The 20,754-nt window shown below is 37.8% G+C and overlaps 1 protein-coding gene and 1 long non-coding RNA gene across 5 annotated transcripts in view; both read left to right on the forward strand.

Moving 5' to 3' along the window:
- LOC6639442 (capon-like protein) overlaps window positions 1-20,754 on the forward strand; it is a 57,409-nt gene that overhangs the window by 10,858 nt on the left and 25,797 nt on the right. The window lies entirely within an intron of this gene.
- LOC124460671 lies at window positions 15,955-16,578 on the forward strand. Of its 2 annotated transcripts, none has more exons than XR_006954681.1 (2): window positions 15,955-16,196; window positions 16,248-16,578. It is a non-coding gene; the product is annotated as an uncharacterized LOC124460671 (long non-coding RNA). The 2 variants fall into 2 exon arrangements; XR_006954680.1 differs by having other exon boundaries at window positions 15,955-16,192.

Consider the following 20,754-nt stretch of genomic DNA (forward strand, 5'->3'; position numbering starts at 1 on the left):
TAAGCCAACACAAACCTCTTGTGGCAGATTGTTTAAAGTTTTATCAAATGATTTAGTTAGGGACTATTTATTTTAGTTTTAGTTGAAAATTTATGAATACTTTTATATGTTTAGAAATAAAGACAAATATTTACACTGAACGATAAGACAATTTGCCACATAAATAATGGTTAAACATTTTCCGGTTTCCTTCTCTTCCTCTTCATCTTCTTCTTCTGTTTGTGGTTTATTTAATCGGTCTTCTTTCGTTGCCCATACTACAAATAAACATATCTACATATACATATCTATATTGGTACATAGACTTCGCATGGTATTAGCAAATCGTTGTCAGTCAACAGTTGAAATCTAATTATTAGATTTATCGTCGTCAGCTTCCCTTTGACAATTGTCAATTGCCATTAATAGAGATATGTACATATGTAAATGTTAAAATATTTTGCATCCTTTTCATATTAAATTCAATTTTGCGCTCATTATAAAACCGTCCCAAAATAAATGGAATAATTAATTTACTATATTTAATTGAATTATTTGTTGCCCAGCTCGCTAGCCAATTCTTCTAGCCAATTTCCCAATTCAATTACAAAAATATTTGCGCCTCGTTTATTGTTTATTTTTAGTTAAACAACAACAAAAAAGAAAAAAACAAAAAAACACAGAAATAAGAGGAAAATGTGGAAAAAAATTAATACACAAAATATTAATTAAGGCGAAGGTGAAACGCATGTGTTCCAATTTTCAACATCACCAAAATACAAAATCCAACAAAAAAAAAGAAGATGAAATTTTAAATATATAAAAATACATTTATAAAAACCAAAAAAAAAAACACAAAAAATACCAAGGAAAATATGAATCCATAAAAAGATTGAGTAAATATTTACCATCTCTGAATCCGAAAGCAGCCTTTAACTTAATGAATGAGATTCCCATTATGAGATTATGTGAAATTTAACGAAAGGTGTAAAACTCAAGACTCGAGCGATCTCAATCAGCTCGACGTATTGAACAAGAATATATATAATGAAAGAGAGACATGATAAAGTTGTGTTCAAAATTAATATGCTCCTTCTTCTTTTCTGTGAAAGGGTATTAAAAGATCATCAGATGAGACCCAGGCAAATGGCCTCCTTGTGGCTGTCTTCTCGGTTTGTTAGTTGCTCCGATCCACGTGCTAAGATATTCGTTGTGTGTTTTAATGTTTCTGCAATTTAAATACCTCGCACTAACAGTAACATGCAGAATCTGATTTCGATGATCTCTCAATTGAATTCAATTTGATCGATCGTCACAAAAAACAGGAAAGAAATCCTTTATCGTTTGAGAGTTGGCAGTTGAACGTTTGTTTATATAGTCAGGGGCTGAATTGGTAAGTTAGGGTAACTCAAAGTCGTATACTCGCTTGGATATTTTCTGTTTTTATGTAGAAGCCAATATTTTGATATTTTGTGGGGCCATCTTCGACCACATCCTCCACCTCTTTCCATTGGCTCCCGTCTCGTCTCATCCGCATCGTCATCGTCGTGGTTGTCGGTCGTTGTCTGGTTTGCTTTTGTTTATCTAAGGCAGCAGGCATCAGCCTTCGTTTTATGGACCCCAACATGGTTTTTCATCATATATCAATTTCAATTATTTGGGGGGCACAAAAAAAAAACAACAAAAATAAGAAAACAAAAAAACCAAACGAGAGACAGAGAGAGAAAGAGAGAGAGAGAGAGAGAGAGAAAAAGGCGTTTTTATAAGCATTTTCCGTCATATAATTTATTGGCTCAACTTTTACACAACGAAAACGAGAAAGACAACGAAAAGCGAAAGCGACAAAAGGACATCAACCAGAAAACCCTCCAAAAAGGATTATGCGGCCTGCAATTTGGAGCCTGCTTCTGGCTTTTATCAGTCCCCAACTGACAGAAACAGGCAGCCAACAAACCAAGTGGGGAAAATCTGCCTGTAGGAACAGGAGGAACAGCAGGAGCAGCAGGAGCATCAGACGTAGCGGCAGAAGAAGGCGTGAAAAATGAGTCATAAAATGCAAATAAAAATTCAAGTGTCCTTCTGTTCACTCTCGTCGTCTTCTTCTTCTTGGCCTGTCATTGTCATGGCCTGGATTTGAGTTTTATGTCTTTAAGAGTTTTTCCTTTTAAACAAATTTCCATTTTAACTTCCACCCTAATCCCCCTCCCCATCCAACTCAACCATCACACACACACACACTCACACACACTCACACTTGTGCATATGTTTGCTTAACCTTTTGCTTAAAGTTCAATTCGCTCGTTAATATTTACCCCAAATCAAGTGAGAATTTTCTTCCTTTTTGGCTTTTCGCCCAATTTTCCAGTATGTTTAGATTTTTGTCTGGTTTACATGATGCATAATTAACACGCCTCATCGCTGCCTCGTCCTGCCCCCGTGTGGCACACACACACACACAATTTTGATGGCCAACACTTTGGCATTCAATCGTATCTCATTGGAATCGTGTGATCGACGATCTCTGGACATGACGGCATGGACCAAGGCAAGCAATTTGTTTAATGCTTTCCACTCTAAGTGCATCTTCATTCTCTCTCTCTCACTCTCTGGTTGTCTCGATTCTGCCTCTGTTGCTACTGCTGCTGCTGCTGTTGCAATCATTGCTGGATGGCTGGCTGATTAAAATTGCGGTTGCCAAATGCAAACAACAACTGGAACAACCGGAACAACATTGGCATAACGCAAACAAACCATTTGCATTTCGATATTGAACTTTATAAATATAACAATAAATTTTTAATGTTATGGCAACGTTTCTCCCCTTCGTCCCCTTACCAGCGTGCTCCTCGCACTTACCCTACCTTTTTTTTTTGCCTCTCAACTCCTGCTACTCATTTTTTGTGTGTTTTCTGCTTTGCATCGATTTGCTGTGGCTTCACCCAAAGAATAATAAAATTTTCAATATTTCCAGTTACTTAAAAGTGTAATAATCTTTTAATACCCTGACAAAAGAAAATGGCTATATACCTTTTTAATCAAAATTTCGCCCAAAACTAAAAGAAAAGTTTGTTTGTGGTCAATGGAATTTGGCTAACCGATTACACATACGAATAGGCTGTTACAGAATATAGAGTATTACAATATTCGGTGCTCGGTTTTGCAAGTACTTTTGTTTGCGGCAAATACACGTAATCCTTATTGGATTCAGCAAATAAAAGAAGAAAAAATGGAAATAATACCATTTTCATTGCAAATTATCAGCTAAATGTTTTTATGGCTTGCTTTCCGTTCGGGATTATGGATACCATCTATATTCATACCTATATGAATCTGAGTGTATTCAATTGGAAATTGGTTGGCTTATGGCGTTTTTATTGAAAATAATTTTTAGTATATGGATTAGTAAACTCTTTTGAACCAAAGATAATTTCGTGGGTAATAGACAATAGAAAAGTTGTTTAGGCACTTGATCTTCTTCGAATGTTTCTATCTGCAAGTCCAGGACATGGATGAAGGCTCTCTCTTTTAGTATGTGTGTGTGTGTGTGTCTGAGTTTTCCTTTGTATAAACTAAAATACAAAACTTCAACTGCAGGTCGTCTCTTTTCGCTTGGCCCGTTTCTACTCCCGTCTCTTGTGAGCTCTTTGTCTATAGAGTTTTATGCCCTATGCTGTCGGGCAATGTCAAAGGTCACAGTGAACGGCGGCCCATAATTGCACTTGACAGCAAATGCTGCCAACAGCAACAACAACACCAACAATCTACAAAGCAATAGCAGTTCCAGTAGCAACATAGCTGACAGCAGCCAAGAGACAAGAGGAGACAACACAGACAAGATAAAGGCAAAAGCCAAAAACTTTAAATCGAAAACTGTACAAGATTTGGCATAGCAAAATGAATTCAATTGCATTGCAATGGAATAGAGTAGAGTAGAGTGGAGTGGAGTGGAGTGGAGAAGCTGTTGCTACTGCTCAAGCTAAAATGCCTGTCACTGATTAGACTCAACGGCGATTGCAACTGCAACTGCAACTGCAACAACAGCAGCTCGAAAGGCCTCTCGGCGCAATCGTTTGATGCCAGAGCAAAGATTATTTTCAATTTTAAATTTTTATACCCTTATACCTCTTTCAGAAAGATAATCAAACAAAAAGGGTATATTAATACAGTTTGAAAGAAAGTTGCTCGATTTGTAACGTATAGAAAATATTATTCTTAGACTTGAAATTTTTGATAATTTGTCTTGACTTACATATCTTACATATCACATATCTCTTATTAGTTAGCTTAGCTTTTAAGCGAATTTGTCATATTTACAGGGTATCATGGACAAGTCGTTATGGTTAGCAATTCATGCCACTTACCCTATTCCCTCTTTCGTTTTCATTTTGGAAACGTGAGCAATGGCTAAATTTAACGAGCTATCTCTATATTACTATATAGACAAAGAGAGACCATGAGATCGACAAACGATAGAAAATTTCTGTTTGTTTGTATTTTTTTATTTGGTGCTGGTTGATTTGTTTTAAGTTTTGGTTATAGGCCAAGCCCAGACGCAGGCCCAGCTGTCAGCGCCCATTCAGGTTGGCAGGTCTGAGAAAGGGTTGAGAGTTGGCAGACTTTGTGGCAGCTGCTGTTGCTGCTTCTGTTGTTGCAACTTCCGCAATTGAGCGCTTCGCTAAGCAGCAGCAGCAACTTGCAACAACAATTGCAATTTGCGTGCGTTACCCATTTGTGGAATGGAATTATTGCTGCTGGACCCCTAGCAACTTATAAAGTTGTGGGTGAAGTGTGTGTGAGAGAGCGGTTGCGGTTTGTTGTGCCTGACTCACACTTTATCGATGCCGTTGTGGTTGTTGTTGTAGTTGCAGCTGTGTGCCAGGTGGAAAATTCATTCTACAATATATTGTAATTGCGAAATTCGAGTGTGTGTGTGAGTGTGTGGCCAATTTGGGCATAGAAACAAATTGTGTAATAGATAACATAAGAAAATGTGTAGACAAAAAGACAAAAAGACAGAAAGACAGACAGCTTTATGCTTCAATGATCATCATCATCATCACCCTTTGGAATGAGTCATGGGATTTATTCGTATGAAAGTCCATCAATAATTTAAGCGTAGATAAAAACATCGGACATTAGCTCCAAAGACCATAAGCTGCCTCAAGTAATGGCCACTTAATCCTTGACGACCAGCATTAATGTCGCACTTGACACACATTAAACGCGCCAAAATGCCTAAGACAGGGGGAAAAATACAAAAAAAAAATATGTCTAGAACTTTGGAGAAGACGTCGCAACGTTGAAGAAAGTCGTTTTGGAGAATGGAATGGGTTGTGCCTGCCGCTGGTGATGGTGACCCAAGTTGGTCAGTTCTTTCAGTTTCGTAAAGTGCAAAGCAAATGCCGCCAACTGATTGGATATTGGTATTGGTGTGTTCACCCAGACAGACAGACAGACAGAGAGGGGGAGAGGAAGAGAGAGAGAGTACAAGCAAAATCAAGTTATTGACATAAACTAGTTGTGGGACAAGTTCTTCAAATAGATAACCTTTTAAGAGACCTCACAAGAGAAATTGTTTATCGTGAAGGGTTTCAATTTTACTTAAGATAAAATTTAAGATCAAACATTTTTCTAAATGAATGTTTTTTATTATTCCATTAGTTTGCTGTTAAAATTGTTCGAAATTGAACTATTACTGTAGAATTCTTTGCAAAATTTATATGACCGCAAATATATTTATTATGCCAAAAGAAACTATTTGTATAATATTTCATCAGTGACGTAATGGTTGGATTAATTTATTTATATCGTAAATAAAGCATATATCTTTCTCTACACATACATATATTTATATAGATATATGTATATATTGTCATGGCATGATCTTATGCCATTCTATTTGGTCTTTTGTTGTTTGGTATTCTTCAGGTTTTCATTGGATTTTCCTATTCTTGTTCGAGAGTCTCTCTCTCTCTCGACGAAATTAATTTTCCAAAGAAAAATATTAAAAAGGCCAAGAGAAGAGCACATTTTTGTCATGCCTTGAAAATTGTTTGACTAAGTTGCGTGGGCCACAACCTTAACCTTCAAACAGAACATCTAATCAAAAGACGGCTAGAAGGAGGGAGACACTCACACACACACACACATAGTATATATACAGAGAAAGAGAAGAGGAGAGATGAAATTGTGTTTTGTGGAAAAATTGTGGGCTGTCAAATTTTTGGACATTAATTAAACACTTTGCTTGGGTTTCCTCTGCCCTAATTGACATTCTTTGAGAGATAGATAGATAGAGAGAGAGAGAGAGAGAGACAGAGTGTGTGAAAAGCATTTTGACTGGACATTGAAATTGCTCTTCACCTGGATCGACCTTCTGCTCTCCCGGCCCTTAGGGTAGATGTATTTTCCCTTAGCATACAATTTATTTAACATTTGGCGTAAACTAATTTGCATTCTGTGTGTAGACTGGCTCGGGTCGGGGGACGGGGCCGGGGCCGGGGCCGTGGCCGCATGTGAAGTTAAAAGTTATTGGGCCATAAATAACGCCATGCCAAATTCTAAACAAACATTTTCCGACACTGTGAAAGTTTTTCCCGGCGCCATCGTCATTTGACGCTAATGATAATCATGATGATGATGATGATCATGTTGGCGAAGCTGCTGTTGCTGTTGGCTTCCTTCTTCCTACTCTTTCAGGTACTCTGCCTGTTGGTTACTGTTCCGCTCTGTTCTTTTGTGGCTTTGAAATTAGCATAAAATGTTTTTCGCAGGCATCGTAAAAATGTTAAAAATTGCACATACGCCACACACACACACACACCAACACACCCGTACATTTCGGCCATAAATGGCCTAATTTTCATTTTTACGTTTATATCTTCAACTGCCAGCTGGAAAAGTTGCAATAGGAAAAAGAGAGAGGGGGGCTGAGGCGAAGGGTCAAAGGGATGGAGGTTCGGTCTTTTTAGACCACCATAACCGCATTAATTGCTTAATTGAAAGCCAAGCCAAATTAATAATTGGCCGCCAATTGCCGCCTAATTGTTAAATTATCAACGCGGCGTATACGCAATGTATTTGCCTTTGTTTTTGCTGGCTCTCTCGCTCTCTCTCTCTCGGTTTTCATTTGACCTTTGCTCGCCACTGATGGCGTTTGCTGAAAAGCTTTTCAATTAGCTAACCTAAAAACAAACCGAAATCATCAAACAACACCAACAACGACAAGAAAAGCAATAACAAGAAATTCATTTGCATTTTAATGGTAAATTATTTTGTATTGCTTTGAAAGATTTTTAACAGTACCAGCGAGGCGGGGCGGGGTAGCGGGGTGGACAGTTGAAAGACGGAAAAAGAGCAAAGGAGTGAAAAAAGGATTAGCTGCAGGAAACTATAAGATTTGCAATATTCAAATCATCTAAACTAGAGCAACTCTAGCAGTGTTATAAATGTTAGAAATTATTAAATTATTGACTCTACTCACTCTTTCTCTGGGACTGTTTGATACCTTCTGCCTTTACTCCTGACACACTGAACAACTTTCCGGGGCATTCCTTTGTGACAGACTCGGCTTCCAAAAATAACAATTTACAATTTACAACATTTTTTTTGTTTCGTTTTTTTTTTTGTTTTGGTTTTTTTGGGTGCGGGTAAAATTCCTTGAATTTTAATTAAAACTAAAATGGAATTTAAAACAGTTAACAGGATTTTATATATAGAGTCGGTGAGTAAACTAAGCTAAACTAAATTTCAAACTCATGGAGATGAAAATGCTAAGTGGCTTTAGCACTTGTTGTTATTCTTGTTGTTGTTGGGCTTAACAAACATTTTTCTTATTTTTTAATGAGCTAACCGAGTGCCCGAAGGGCAACCAAGAAAGTGACAGAGAAAGATAAGGAGAAACAGAGACAGAGAGTCAGTGAATTTAACTGGCAATGAGAGGTAGAGCTTCTTCCAAGAGACTGAACTGGTTGCTGGTATCTCTTGTTATCTTTGTGTGCCCTTCTCTGCTAGACTCTACTCTAGATGGAAAACTCTTGGCCACTTCATTCAGTTTTCTCTTTTTCTGTATGTTTTCGGCCTGGCTAAGGACTTTTGCTTTTTCTGTTATTAGTTTGTCAAGCTGTCGCCAAGGTTTGCCTGTAGGCGTGGCATGGTGTGGCGTGACTGTTGGGTCTGTATGTGTGTGTTTATCTTTGCTTTATTTGTCTGACTTTGGCTTGCTTTTGTTTTTTTTTCCTTACACATTTCATTTTTACCCTAAAAATAATGTAGCCTATTTAAATGGCGTTTCCTTCAAATGGGCAACAGCTTGCTGAGACAGAGGGAGAGACGGAAAGATGGCGAGAGGATGACGGTAAAGAAGGGGGTGGCTAAAAAGGACATCTGTTTCTCTGTTGGCATTTCTCTCTCTCTCACTGTGTGTGGGCCTTTTAATTATTCAAATTTATTTGTCAACATATTGGGCCATATAACAGGAAGGAAGTGCGAATATGTGCGTGTGGCTCTTCGTGTGTGTGGGTGTGTGAAGTGTTGTGCGTGCGTGTGTGTGTGTGTGTGTGTGTAAAACCACAGCGAAACTTTTTAATGAGTTTCGATTCATTGCACACCCACACACCCTAAGGACATCCACTTGGTCGGTTTCCTGCAATCAGCTTCCTTTTTTCTTTCTTTCTTTTCTTCCCCATTTTTTTTTTTTGCCTTTTCGCTTATTAATTAAGTTTGCTTAACCGAGTTTTCCTTGTGTGCCTTGTGCCTACGCTTTGCCAGTTAAGACGAGGAGTCTCTCATCTCATCACATTTCGTCTCGTCTTTTCTATCGTTTTTGCTTCCTGGCTCTCTGGGTCCTCATACTTTTTACTGAGATCTTAGCCAAAGACAAATACCAAACAAAAATCAAAAAGGGCCCGAATGACTTTTGGCCTACTCAAAAAAAAGAAGAAGAGAATGCCGAACTGACAATACCCTGTTAACAGTTTTCTCCAGTGATGGCTTATACATAATCAAGACAGCATTAGAATTAACTTCTTTTTTTTGTGTAAAATTAAAGAATTTCTCAATTATATATATAAAGTTGATCCAAATTGATCGGTAATGACTGATGTTTCAATTTGTTCCCTTCAAAGGGTATTGAGAATCAAATGGCAATCCTTCATCCTAGTACTTTTCTTTATCTTATCCATCCAAATAGATAGATATAGAAAGGCGAGTAAGAATAGGGGCGATAAGGGAGTTGAAGTGGCATGGAAAATGGAGAGGGGGTGAAAAACTTTTACTTAACCTTGGGGCAAACTTTTGCACGTGGCTTCTTTAATTGCTTTGCAGTTTGTTTTATCTATCCCTCTGCCTGCAGGGGATGAATGGATGGGTGGTGGGTTTGTTCGTTCGTTCGAGAGGAGGTTGTTGGAACCTATGTAGGAAAAATTTCCTTTGATTAAAATTGCTTTTGATTAGTTAAATGAGATTGAGTGCGGTTCAAGAAATTCCATTTGTAAAGTCAATACGACTACGACTACGACAAAAGGACGAGAAAGTGGCACACTGGAAATTGGTAACTTGGCAAATGTGTCGATAATTCTCATTCAATTGTTTCTGCCTATAAAAGATAAAAAAAAAACAAATGACCCGCACACATTCAGAAAGGATTCTTTCTCTGCTCCTATTTTGGCATTTGGCCAAAATGTTCTTTCGCCGTCCTTGTCCCTCTCTCTCTCTCTCTCTCTCTCTTACTTTCGCTGAACCTCAAGAAACGTGTCAAGTGCAATGCAGTATCTGCACTTGAATGCCAAACCAAGCGAACCAAAACAGGAAAGAAAAAAATTAAATCTAAAATACATTTGTAAAGGGCACAAAAAGTGCGCTTGACTTTTCCTTCGCCACTTTGCAGCTCTTGTGTGGCGGAAGTTGTTACAAAATCTATGCCGCACACACACACACACACACACACACACTCTCTCATAAATCATCTTTCTAGATTTATACATACGAGAGAGTCTACTAGAAAATGGAAATTCACTTTGATATTTCTTTTCGGTTAATATTAGTATGGGGCGTGAATATTGTGTCAGCAGTCGCTCAATGGCGCAAGAGATAAATAAATAATCGTCCAGTTTTTGCACTGGGACGGGGGGGGCGGGTGAAAGTGATGCGGGGCACAGGCTTTTTCTTTTTGTCGGGTGGACACGGACATGTGCTCCATTTGCTACTAAATCATATAAATATATATACTATATGGATTTTTGGCAACCTAAAAATGTGCCGCCAGCCATATAACCAAACAATGTCTATAAATATGTTTGTATGTATGTGTATGGGCGGACGCACACAGTGCGTATGAGCAATGTTTGAAATGTCATAGAAAATGTTGTGAAAAAGATTATGTATGGTTTTCCCCCCGGGGTGGGTGGGCCAAGACATCATCGTGTCACCATCACCATGACGGCAGCGGATTAGCCAACAAATTGTTTGCAAAAATTGTGAGAGGCAAAAAATAAAACAAGTTGTAGTATTTGATAATGGAATCAAACATTTTGAGGAAGCTTAAATCAAAATATCAATCAAAAACCCAACCATCAGACATATTTTCAAGAAACTGTCGCATAAGTGTAAGACTTGGTTGAATTTTAGAAGAGTGTCTACAGAAGAAAAGGCAAAGGAAAGGCCATCCTTAAGCTAAGCTTGAATTCGGTTGTAGCAATCATTATCTCTCCCATAATTAAAGCGTTGTTATTCTAAAGAAGCCTAGCTTAATGTAATAAACTCTTTCAATTAGACCCAACAATATTAAATGGGAAGCAATTAAAATAAAGTGAAAAAAAAACATGTCATCGATCTATTCATTCGTTTTCACTTTTCCTGAAATTGCCCATCATGAACAAACGAAAGAGGAGACCCCATTGTCCAGTAACTGTTGAAATGTCCTTTCCATGCCCACTTCTATTCCACACCAAAGAGCGCTGCAATGGAAGTTTATTGTCAGAGTCGAGTCGAGTTGAGTTGAGAATCGAGTTGCCGATATTAAATTTCTCCATTACAAAATTCAATTTACGAATTGCCAAAGCTCTGACAGCCATTATTTAATTAAGAGTTCCACTTTTCAGAGTGTCTAGTGTTGATGCTGGTTCGCTTCTCGTTCCGTTCAGTTGTTCATTCGTTCTACCATTTTCCTTTTTCAAATGACATTTTCCTAGCAATTAAGATAAATGTCAGTTTTGGGTGGGAAAAATGTTAAGCAACATTTTAATCAATTTTGTCAATTAAAATAAAATGAAGAACAGAATGGAACAGAGTATAACAGAGCAGAAAATACTGACAACAAACATTTTGCTTGTCAGTCCGCCCCTTCCAACAAAAAAATTTAATTAAAAAACTCGAGAAACGAGAAAAAACCGAGAAATTGTAAAAATGCTACCAACCATTTGAAAAGTGTTTGAATTGTAGTAAAATGTAAATGTAAATGCAAATGTAACTGCTCTAACAAAATGCCCTTAATTGATTTTCACCCACATTAGATTAGGAAACGAAAGCCAGAAAAGAGGAATAAAGTTTTATCTTTTTTTTGATTACTTGATTCGTTTAAGGTGAATGTGAATCTTATGAATCATTTTGATGTGTGTGTGTGTGTGTGCGTGTGTGTTTGCTATGACAGCCAGTTTCGTTGTGCCAAGTTTCATAAATAATTAATGATCAGTGAATATTGTAAACAATCAATAGGAGGCCCATGAAATGAGGAGAAGGATGAGAGGAAAAGCAATCAAATGCCTATTGCGAGGTAGGCAACATAAGTTTGGCCACCCAATAATTTTTTGAAGCCACCTTCCCCAGATAGAGTTCTCTTCAAATTTCATTGAAAGCAAACAAATTGTAGAAGTAAAAATCCTTTCGAAAGAAGCAAAATGGAATCAGTTTGCATTGCGTCCAAGTAGCCTTCATTTGCTTTATTTTCAGAGCGACTCTCGAACAGACAGTAAGTTAAAGTCCACATTCAGTAGGCCGCCGATTCATTCAAGCGAAACGGAAAAAATGTTTCTATTTAGCTAATCGAAAAATTGCTTAAATGCCTTCGATAGCAGCGAGGAGACACCTTGACATTGACTTTTCTCACGGCGAGGCAACACGCGCAACGCAACGCAATGCGGCACGAAAAGTTGCAATGTCCTTATACAGCTTATAACTGAACAAAAAAAACTGGCTCACCTCCCCCCCCCCCACTACGTCTCTCTCTCACACTCTTTCTGTCATTTCATACAATACTGTACATATACAGAAACATTTTCAAATTGGTTGCAAAAGTTTTTTTTTTTTGCGTTTTTGCGAAAGTCGAGCGCAAATTGCTAGATAATGTGCGTGCCCTCGTTTTTTTTTTTCTTTTCTGTTTTTTAGCTTTTCTTTTCGTTTTTTTGTTAAGCGATTTTCACTTGAAAAGTATCATTAACCGTAGACCATATAGATCATTCATAGAGCTGACTTTTCTATGAAAGGAAAATGCGTGCACACATTGCCTTTTCTTTGGCCACACCCTGACAAAATTTCCATTGCCATTGGGGGCCATAACTTCTAGGCTATCATCTACCTGGTGCGTGTCATTAAACATTTGTTTCATTTTTTACCGAAAAGGAGCAACTAAACGAAAGTAGCTTGAACTTTATAATACCCTGTAACTAAAATCTATTTGAAATATGAAATAGAAGAAAAGGAAGGTACAGATCTAGAGAAAACTTTCTACTTATCGATATATTTACACAAAATCCAAAATACACGAAATATATAGACAATCAAAGTCCCTTTCGACCCCAATCACTGGTGGACGAGTATACCCCATCTACTTACTTGTAAGTAGGGTATTGGAAAAATTCACGTTATTTTTATGACTCATAACTGAATGAAAAAAAAGAACCACCATACACATTTCCGTTGTGGCTATATGTCAAGCATATTGATTTTGTGTGTGTGTGCTCCTTTTTTTTTTTAGTTTCTTTTTCTGGTGTCGATGTGTATTTTAGATGAATTTTAGTTTTAGTTTAATTAAAGTTAACCCAAAGTCATCACAGTTAACATTCAACTTCAATGAAGTGTACAAATTTCGTGTCATTTCATTTCGAATCGAGGAGAAAGAAAGAAAATTGCTGAATGTTGTAATGTGGGAAAGGGGGAGGGGAGTGGAGGTGAGGCACCTAGATGGAGTTGCCTCTCTTGTCAGCAGCTGTCAGTATCTGTTGATGAAATGTTTGAACATTTATCTTTTTACACACACACACACAAATACCCAGATCTATCTATTTGGCCAAGGAGGAGGGCCATTTGTCATAGATATTTGAAAGAGACTAGGTGCGGAGGTGGGGTGGTGGTGTCTAGGAGGAGATTGGAGGAGTAATGGTGGTGGTGGAGGGAAAACTGAAACTTTCTTTTCTCATTCGTTTTGGAAAAATGCAATTGTAAACCCGTAATTGTTACCTGGCTAGTGTAATTCCTTTCTTCCTTGCTTGGAGTTATGTGTAATACCTATTTATATGAGTCATATAATCTTTCTACTTGCGGCTGGCTGGTTCTTGGCTCCTGGATCCTGGCTCCTGCATCCTGCGTGTCCTGGCCTCATGTTGTATTGCATAGAATTTAAATTGAAATTCAAATCTCTGCGTATGGCAGCTGCATTCTATTGTCTCTCTGTGTACACACATATATCTAAAGCCTGGCATAAATTGACTTTAACATGCATTTACCACAATAAGCGATTGGGATTTGGTAGGCTACAGGTAGAGATTGGTGTGGGGGGGGGCATCATCTCTCTTGGCATTTTTGTTTGTTGTTGCCCCAGTTGGTAGCTTTTAGTAATTATATTTACTCTCTGCTGCTGTCTGGTAATAGGCGTAGCATTTACAGTAGATTTGCTTTTGTTCTAGATATATGTACATAGTTAGTTAGGCAATTGAAGCTCTTCTTCTTCTTCATCCTCTTGTTCGTCTATTACTCTAGTCTAGCTAAATTAGTTTTTGCTTGAAAATTGAATATAATTATGGTTTTTGCTACAACGGATGCAACCATTTTGTCGACTATGGCTGTGGCTGTGGCTGATCCCCATCTCCACACTTTCCACTAACTCTGATTGATGTTGGCAGATTGTGAATTTCTCTCACTCCAGTAGCATTGGGTTTTTTTTTGCAACTCAAAGTGAAATGCTCGAATGTGATACATGGTCATCAAATCAATGCCCAAGTCAAGTTAACAGTTTACGGCCTCCAGCTAACAGCTCCCAGTTTTCTTCACACACACAGAAGAGAGAACGAGTGAGAGAGATTTGGTCAGGTACATAAGTAGTTGGAGTCAGAGTAGGCATTTGGTCTATCTATCTGGGCGTATGTCAATTCTCTACTCATCCCCGTATAAGAAAGCTAGCTTTGTCCTTTGATGGCATTTGCTTCTCTTTCACGTTTCGTCGTCTTTAATGTCATTGGCTGGACCACTTGTGAGTTTTTTCTCTTAGCTTAAGGTACAATTATTTTGATTTCTACAATTCGTTTGTTCTAGTTTAATAACCAATTTGAAAAGTGTATCAACTATTATAGCTGTATATTTTTGCTCAAGGATTGGTTGTAATTGGTCATAATTGAAAGCTAATTACAATGCAATTTTTCACTGAAAACAAATACCTAACAAACAATTACGCGTATCTCGCACTGACCTTCAATTACGAACTGCAAAGTGCCAAATGCTATGAATTCTTAAATACTTCGGCAGTTTGGATGAAGTAGAAAAGTCTAGAGTAGATAAAAATGTGTCTGAAAACTTTTTGTCTTGGCAACATCAAGTTGGGAAAGGACAAATGTAGGTATTATTATATACCTAAACAGTTGAAGCACTAACCATAGAACACATAGATGGGACAAACTCATGATTTTTTGATTGCAAACGCTAGCCTAGTCATGGAACCCCAGAGAACTTCGGGAAAACCCGAACGCTCTCACTCTCAATGAGAGCGTAAAATGGGGAGAGGGCAAAGCAGCTACGAAAAAATTTCAGTCTAGCACAGACTACCGAACGACGAAGGCAGGCCTACGTCGTTTGTGATTTCGTTCTGTCTATGTATGTGTACACTCGTCGGTACATGCTCAGGCTTCGTAGTGTGTGTGTGACGTGAAGTTGTACAACATCGCATTTCAATAGCTCGCTCGACCAAAATTTTTCATTTTCGACAAAACAGCGGCAATGCGAATAGGATATGCCCCTGTCGAAAGAATATCAAGAAATATTGGCATCAGCTACGTATGTATCCCGGTGGCTGTGCCGATAGAGTGTTTGCTTGGCAATAGGAATGTCGCTGGTTCGAATCCTAACTCGATTATCGTTAACGAAGTTTTTTTTTGTCTATTTTTTTATTTATATAAAAATAAAAAAATAAAAATAAACAAAAGGAATTCGTTAACGATAATCGAGTTAGGATTCGAACCAGCGACATTCCTATTGCCAAGCAAACACTCTATCGGCACAGCCACCGGGATACATACGTAGCTGATGCCAATATTTCTTGATATTCTTTCGACAGGGGCATATCCTATTCGCATTGCCGCTGTTTTGTCGAAAATGAAACATTTTGGTCGAGCGAGCTATTGAAATGCGATGTTGTACAACTTCACGTCACACACACACTACGAAGCCTGAGCATGTACCGACGAGTGTACACATACATAGACAGAACGAAATCACAAGCGACGTAGGCCTGCCTTCGTCGTTCGGTAGTCTGTGCTAGACTGAAATTTTTTCGTAGCTGCTTTGCCCTCTCCCCATTTTACGCTCTCATTGAGAGTGAGAGCGTTCGGGTTTTCCCGAAGTTCTCTGGGGTTCCATGACTAGGCTAGCGTTTGCAATCAAAAAATCATGAGTTTGTCCCATCTATGTGTTCTATGGTTAGTGGTTGAAGACTATAAAATCAACTGGACTATATAAATTTGTTAGTATATTGCACACTTTAAGGAACAAAATTTCCCTAATTTTCCATCTCTGGTTCGGCTATGATTTTTTTGTCACACCTGAAAAATCAATATGAAAATTCACATTTCCTAAATACTTTAAGATGAAAAAAAATATACACGATAAATACAAGCACAACAACGTTGGAAGGGAAGGAGACTGAAAGGCAATTTAATATTTATTTGAATGAGGGATTGCAACCCCTTGGAACCCAATTATTTATTGTACAAAAGCTGAGTTCATTAACCTTGTAAGTGAGTAACTAAACCCCCCATGGAATTATGCCTTGGTAACCACTATAAAAGCCACCCCCTAGCTAGCCCCAAAAAAGCGCCCAACCCTCTGAAAGAGAAAAACATCCAACCACCTATTTTGCCTAAACCCTAGCGCCTCGCCTAACCTCAACCGCAGGACTCAATTTCGGAAAAGTAACCACAACCAACCGGCACATTATCAACTGTAATTAGGGGCCATTCAATAATCCGTAGTACTGTATAAGTATATATACATACAGAATGTGTATGTATGTATGTGTGTACAACAAAAATCGGTTAAATTATATAATGGATTACTTTAAATTGGCAACAAATTGGAAATGTTTAGCATGTGTTTGTTGAAAATTTACACCCAAAATGATTTCGTGTTTGCTTTTTCGTTTTTCAGTTCGTTTTTTTTCTTTTTTGAAATTTATATAGAAATTAGCACGCACATAAAAGAGTGATGAAGGAGAAGGAGGGGGGGAAGCAGCAAAGAGAATGCTGTGGAGGGGCGTGTTGGGGTTATTGGGTTGTTTTTTGAAGCGGGGCAAGGGAAATATACGTTGATTGAATTATTAAAACCGCTAATTAAACGCTTCCGCTCGTTTAGTTGTTGTTGTTATTTTTGCTACTCTTGTTATTGTTGTTGGAGTGTGTGAAGCCACGCAATTTATTTATTATATTTGAATTTATGTTTTAGGCTGCGCTGCTTTGTCTTTTTATTTCTTTTTGCTACACTCTATGTGTGAAAAGGTTTGATTATTATTTAAACAGACAATTAAAAATGAATTTTAGCTAAATCTTGTCACTTTATTTATTGCAATTGGCAAAGAGAGATTATATATCATATTGAAAATGCTCTTATTTTGAACCCAATTGTATTCCCATCCATATTGTGGTATATTGAAACTTCAGTTAGAAAGTTTTTCTTAAAACAGCAGATAGTTTTATAGATAGATGTATCAGTATCAGATATAGATACGTAAGACTGATTAAAACTATATAATGAATGTGAAACTTGAAAAAACTCTTCAGTTATCAACAATAGCCAGGAAACGCGAAGGGTATATGAGATGTCGCATAGTTGTTGCTTCTTGTTGGCACTTCTTTTCCTCTTCCCTTTTGGCTAAAAATTGTTACTGTAATTGCTTTGCTTGTTGATATCTAAATAATCATCTTGTGCTAAATTAGACGCCACTTGTTATTTGGTTCATTTGCGGGGCCGGTTGGGGGGGGTGTTGGTAATGGAATGAATGGGATGCTGTGAGGTGGGGTGGGGAATGGTATAGAATGATAGCATCCCATTCTAAGAGTACTATAGGGCCGAACCCAGAGTCAGAAACCTCTCTCATTGTTTTTCCTCATTTCGGCCCCCTGAGTTTTGTTTGTGTGTGTTTTTTTTTTCCTTTGTTTCGGTTGGGGTAGGCTGTGAATTCTCTTTCATTACTTTTTCTTTCATTTCTGCCTTCTCAGTTCCTTTTTTTTTGTTTTTTTTTTTTTGTTTTGTGTGTTTGCTTAAGTACTTCCAATTGATTTTCTGCTTTGTTATTATTGTTCAACTTTTATACGGTTTGTCGCCCTTTATATATTGGGTGCTTTGTATATATACTTGAGGATCCTGAACAGTGGTTTATTGCCGGCCAAAGGCCGCGATGAAGAAGGGATTTTAATGCTTATTGTAAGTCGAAAAGGTCGATTGTTTATTGATTTTATTTGGAGAGTTTCTGGGGGGTCCAGTTGAAGAAATTAATGCAAAAACTTGAGGTAAATTAGTTTTATAGACTCGCCAAATCAAACAGAATGCTTGATTTGGTTTTAGTTTCATGGAAATCTTTAAGCTCAGATGATTTCATCTATATATGTAAATAGATTTAGCAAGATTTGAGATTGGATTGTTAGATTGGCTCCTGCTCAAAGTTCTATACCTTTTATAGCTTCATATATTCTTTCTATATTATTTTACTTCTTATAAGTGTTCGCTAATAATCCAAATTTAATTGCTTTAAATATGAATGCGAATGAAAGATCGAGTCACATTTTTATTTCGATTACGATAACAAGTACAGCGATTCAGTTTAAAGACAAAATTGTAAATGTATGCGATTAGATTTCATCCATGTGAGATGAATCTTTTGAAAGAGAAGAATGTTGTTCCAGTTACGACTCGTCAATTATGCCTAGTCTGTTCTTGATATCTAAACAAAAGCATCTTAATTGCTTACATTTCACTTAGGCATGACACCCACACATACACACATACGTACACACACACACACACAGACACACATGCAGATAATCATAGCATATGAACCGACCCCCAATTGGCTTCTCCTACTCTCCGCATAACGAAATGACGACCCACATCAGGTCCAATGTTTGCCTCATCATAAAAACCCAACCAAATAGAGAGAGAGAGAGAGGCAAAAGTGCCGGCAGCGAAGAGGAGAAGAGAAAACTAGATGCCAGCTGCATTTGCATAATGCATTTCATTTGATTTTTCATGCCACACAAACAAAGAACCAAATCCAAAATCAAGAGTCGATTTTCAGGTCAATACTGGACAGCAGCAGTCATCGTAATCGAATGAAATGAAACATTTCTTTTTTTCAGTTTTTCAGTTTTTTCTTCTTTACAACTTTTACTTTTCATATCAATTGATAATGATGATGAACTATGCGGGAAGAGATACACAGAGAGAGAGATAGAGAAAGACAGAGCATTGAACTGAACTCTAGCTAATAAAACTTGACACTCCACCACTTCAGTCTCGCAGTAATTGTAACTGGGCGGGAGGGAGGTAGACGGGGAAGAGTGATATAGAGAAATGTTGCCCCAATGGAGATAGCGAAAGTTATCTATACAAAAGAACACAAAGAATGCAACTGTCTCTTCTCTTTCTATTCTCCGAGCATTGCCCACCTCTCTAAGCTGATGGCTTATCTACCACGAGACTTTTCTTTGCCGCCTGCCTATTTTATGCATTATTAGCTTTTGGGTTTTTTATGTAGGGACAAGTAAATTTTTATGCGTTTTTAAAGTGTGTCGCCGGAAATGGCTTATTACACCCCAGACACAAAAACATGGAACCAACGATACGATATAAATAAATGCATGTATGTGTGTGTGTATGTATGACTAATATGACACTTTGTCTGCGGCTCTAAACTTAAATTCTCAATAAAAAAAAAAGTAAAAAGAACTCTTTGCATACAAGTCCGGAAATTGTCTGAGCTTTCGACTTATGCAAATGTAAACGAGTAGATAGAGTTCCACAACCAAGAAGAGCCATCAAGAGTCTTTGATTTTTATTACCTGTCCCCATTGGAAGGCGGGGTTAAAAGTCAATTTTCTGCCTTTATACATTTCTTCTTCCTCTCTCTCCCTCTCCTTCTCTTTCTCTGTATCATATGCACATATGCAAATTCTAAAGGCCACTTGATGGCCATTTTACTATTTGCCATTCCTTCCTTAAGACAAGAGAATAAAACTGAATTTAAAAAACTTGCAATACGATTTGAGAATTCGTCTTTAACTTGCTTTCAGTTAACTAAATTATAATCTTTAAACAAACAAACTATAATTGAAGAGAGGGCTTCATTTAAATGGATGAATTTCAACTTAACAGAGTGTAAGTTACACTGCAGAGCATATTCATTTTGACGTTGAGTTTGTTTTCCAGGACCCAAAACCAACAATTGCCGAATCTAATTTAAATCTAGTATAGTATACAGGGAAAATTGCAGTTTCTGCCGAAAATATTGATGAAATAAATTTTGATAACTCTTTTAAATTTAAAAATTATAATTCTTTGTAAAGTTAATTCTGAAAAGAACAGTTGAGATATTTGTAAAAACGGAAGGGTATTGTTCAAATTATGTCGATCTAGTGGTTAAATTTTTTTGCTTTAAAGTTTTCGTTTTTTAGTTGGTTTTTTATGCTTTTGGGGTTTGTCTAACCTTTGATTTTGGTTTTGGTTTTTTTGGGCCCGGCGGTCACTGGGGCCACTTACAGCTCAGCTTTAGTCAAATAATTGTTTTAAATTAAACACAAGCCAAAGTGCCTAAAGTTATGCCAAAACATAAAGAGAGAAAAGAAGAAACATAAACCAAACCACAAGAGAGATACCGAGAGAAAAAGAGACACAGACAGAGAGAAAGAGATGAGCGAGAAAAACTTTTTGCAGGCCATCTCATTAAGTTGGCTCCTGGTGTGGCAGGATGAGGCTAATGAAATGGCCTGCCCGGCAGCAGTAGAAGGAGCAGGCGGCAGGCGGCAGGCGGTAAAGGAAGTTAAGTTGTGCCTCCAAGAACAATGGCATGGAAAGGGGGAGAGAGAAAGGAAGGAAGGAAGCAACAGCAGTAGCACCAAAAACTAAAACTCGAGATGAAAGCAAAACGAAAAGCAAAACAAAAAGTACGAAAAGTGGGTGTAGGAGACAAACCAGTGAGATGCTGATTATCTCTAGCGGTTGCATAAAGAGTCTGTGTGTGTGGCTCTCAGAGGCAACAACACGGCCAGGGAGACCTGGTGGGTAGTGGGGGCGTGGCAGCACTTG

Source organism: Drosophila willistoni, assembly GCF_018902025.1.
Source record: "Drosophila willistoni isolate 14030-0811.24 chromosome XR unlocalized genomic scaffold, UCI_dwil_1.1 Seg144, whole genome shotgun sequence".
Lineage (NCBI taxonomy): Eukaryota > Metazoa > Arthropoda > Insecta > Diptera > Drosophilidae > Drosophila > Drosophila willistoni.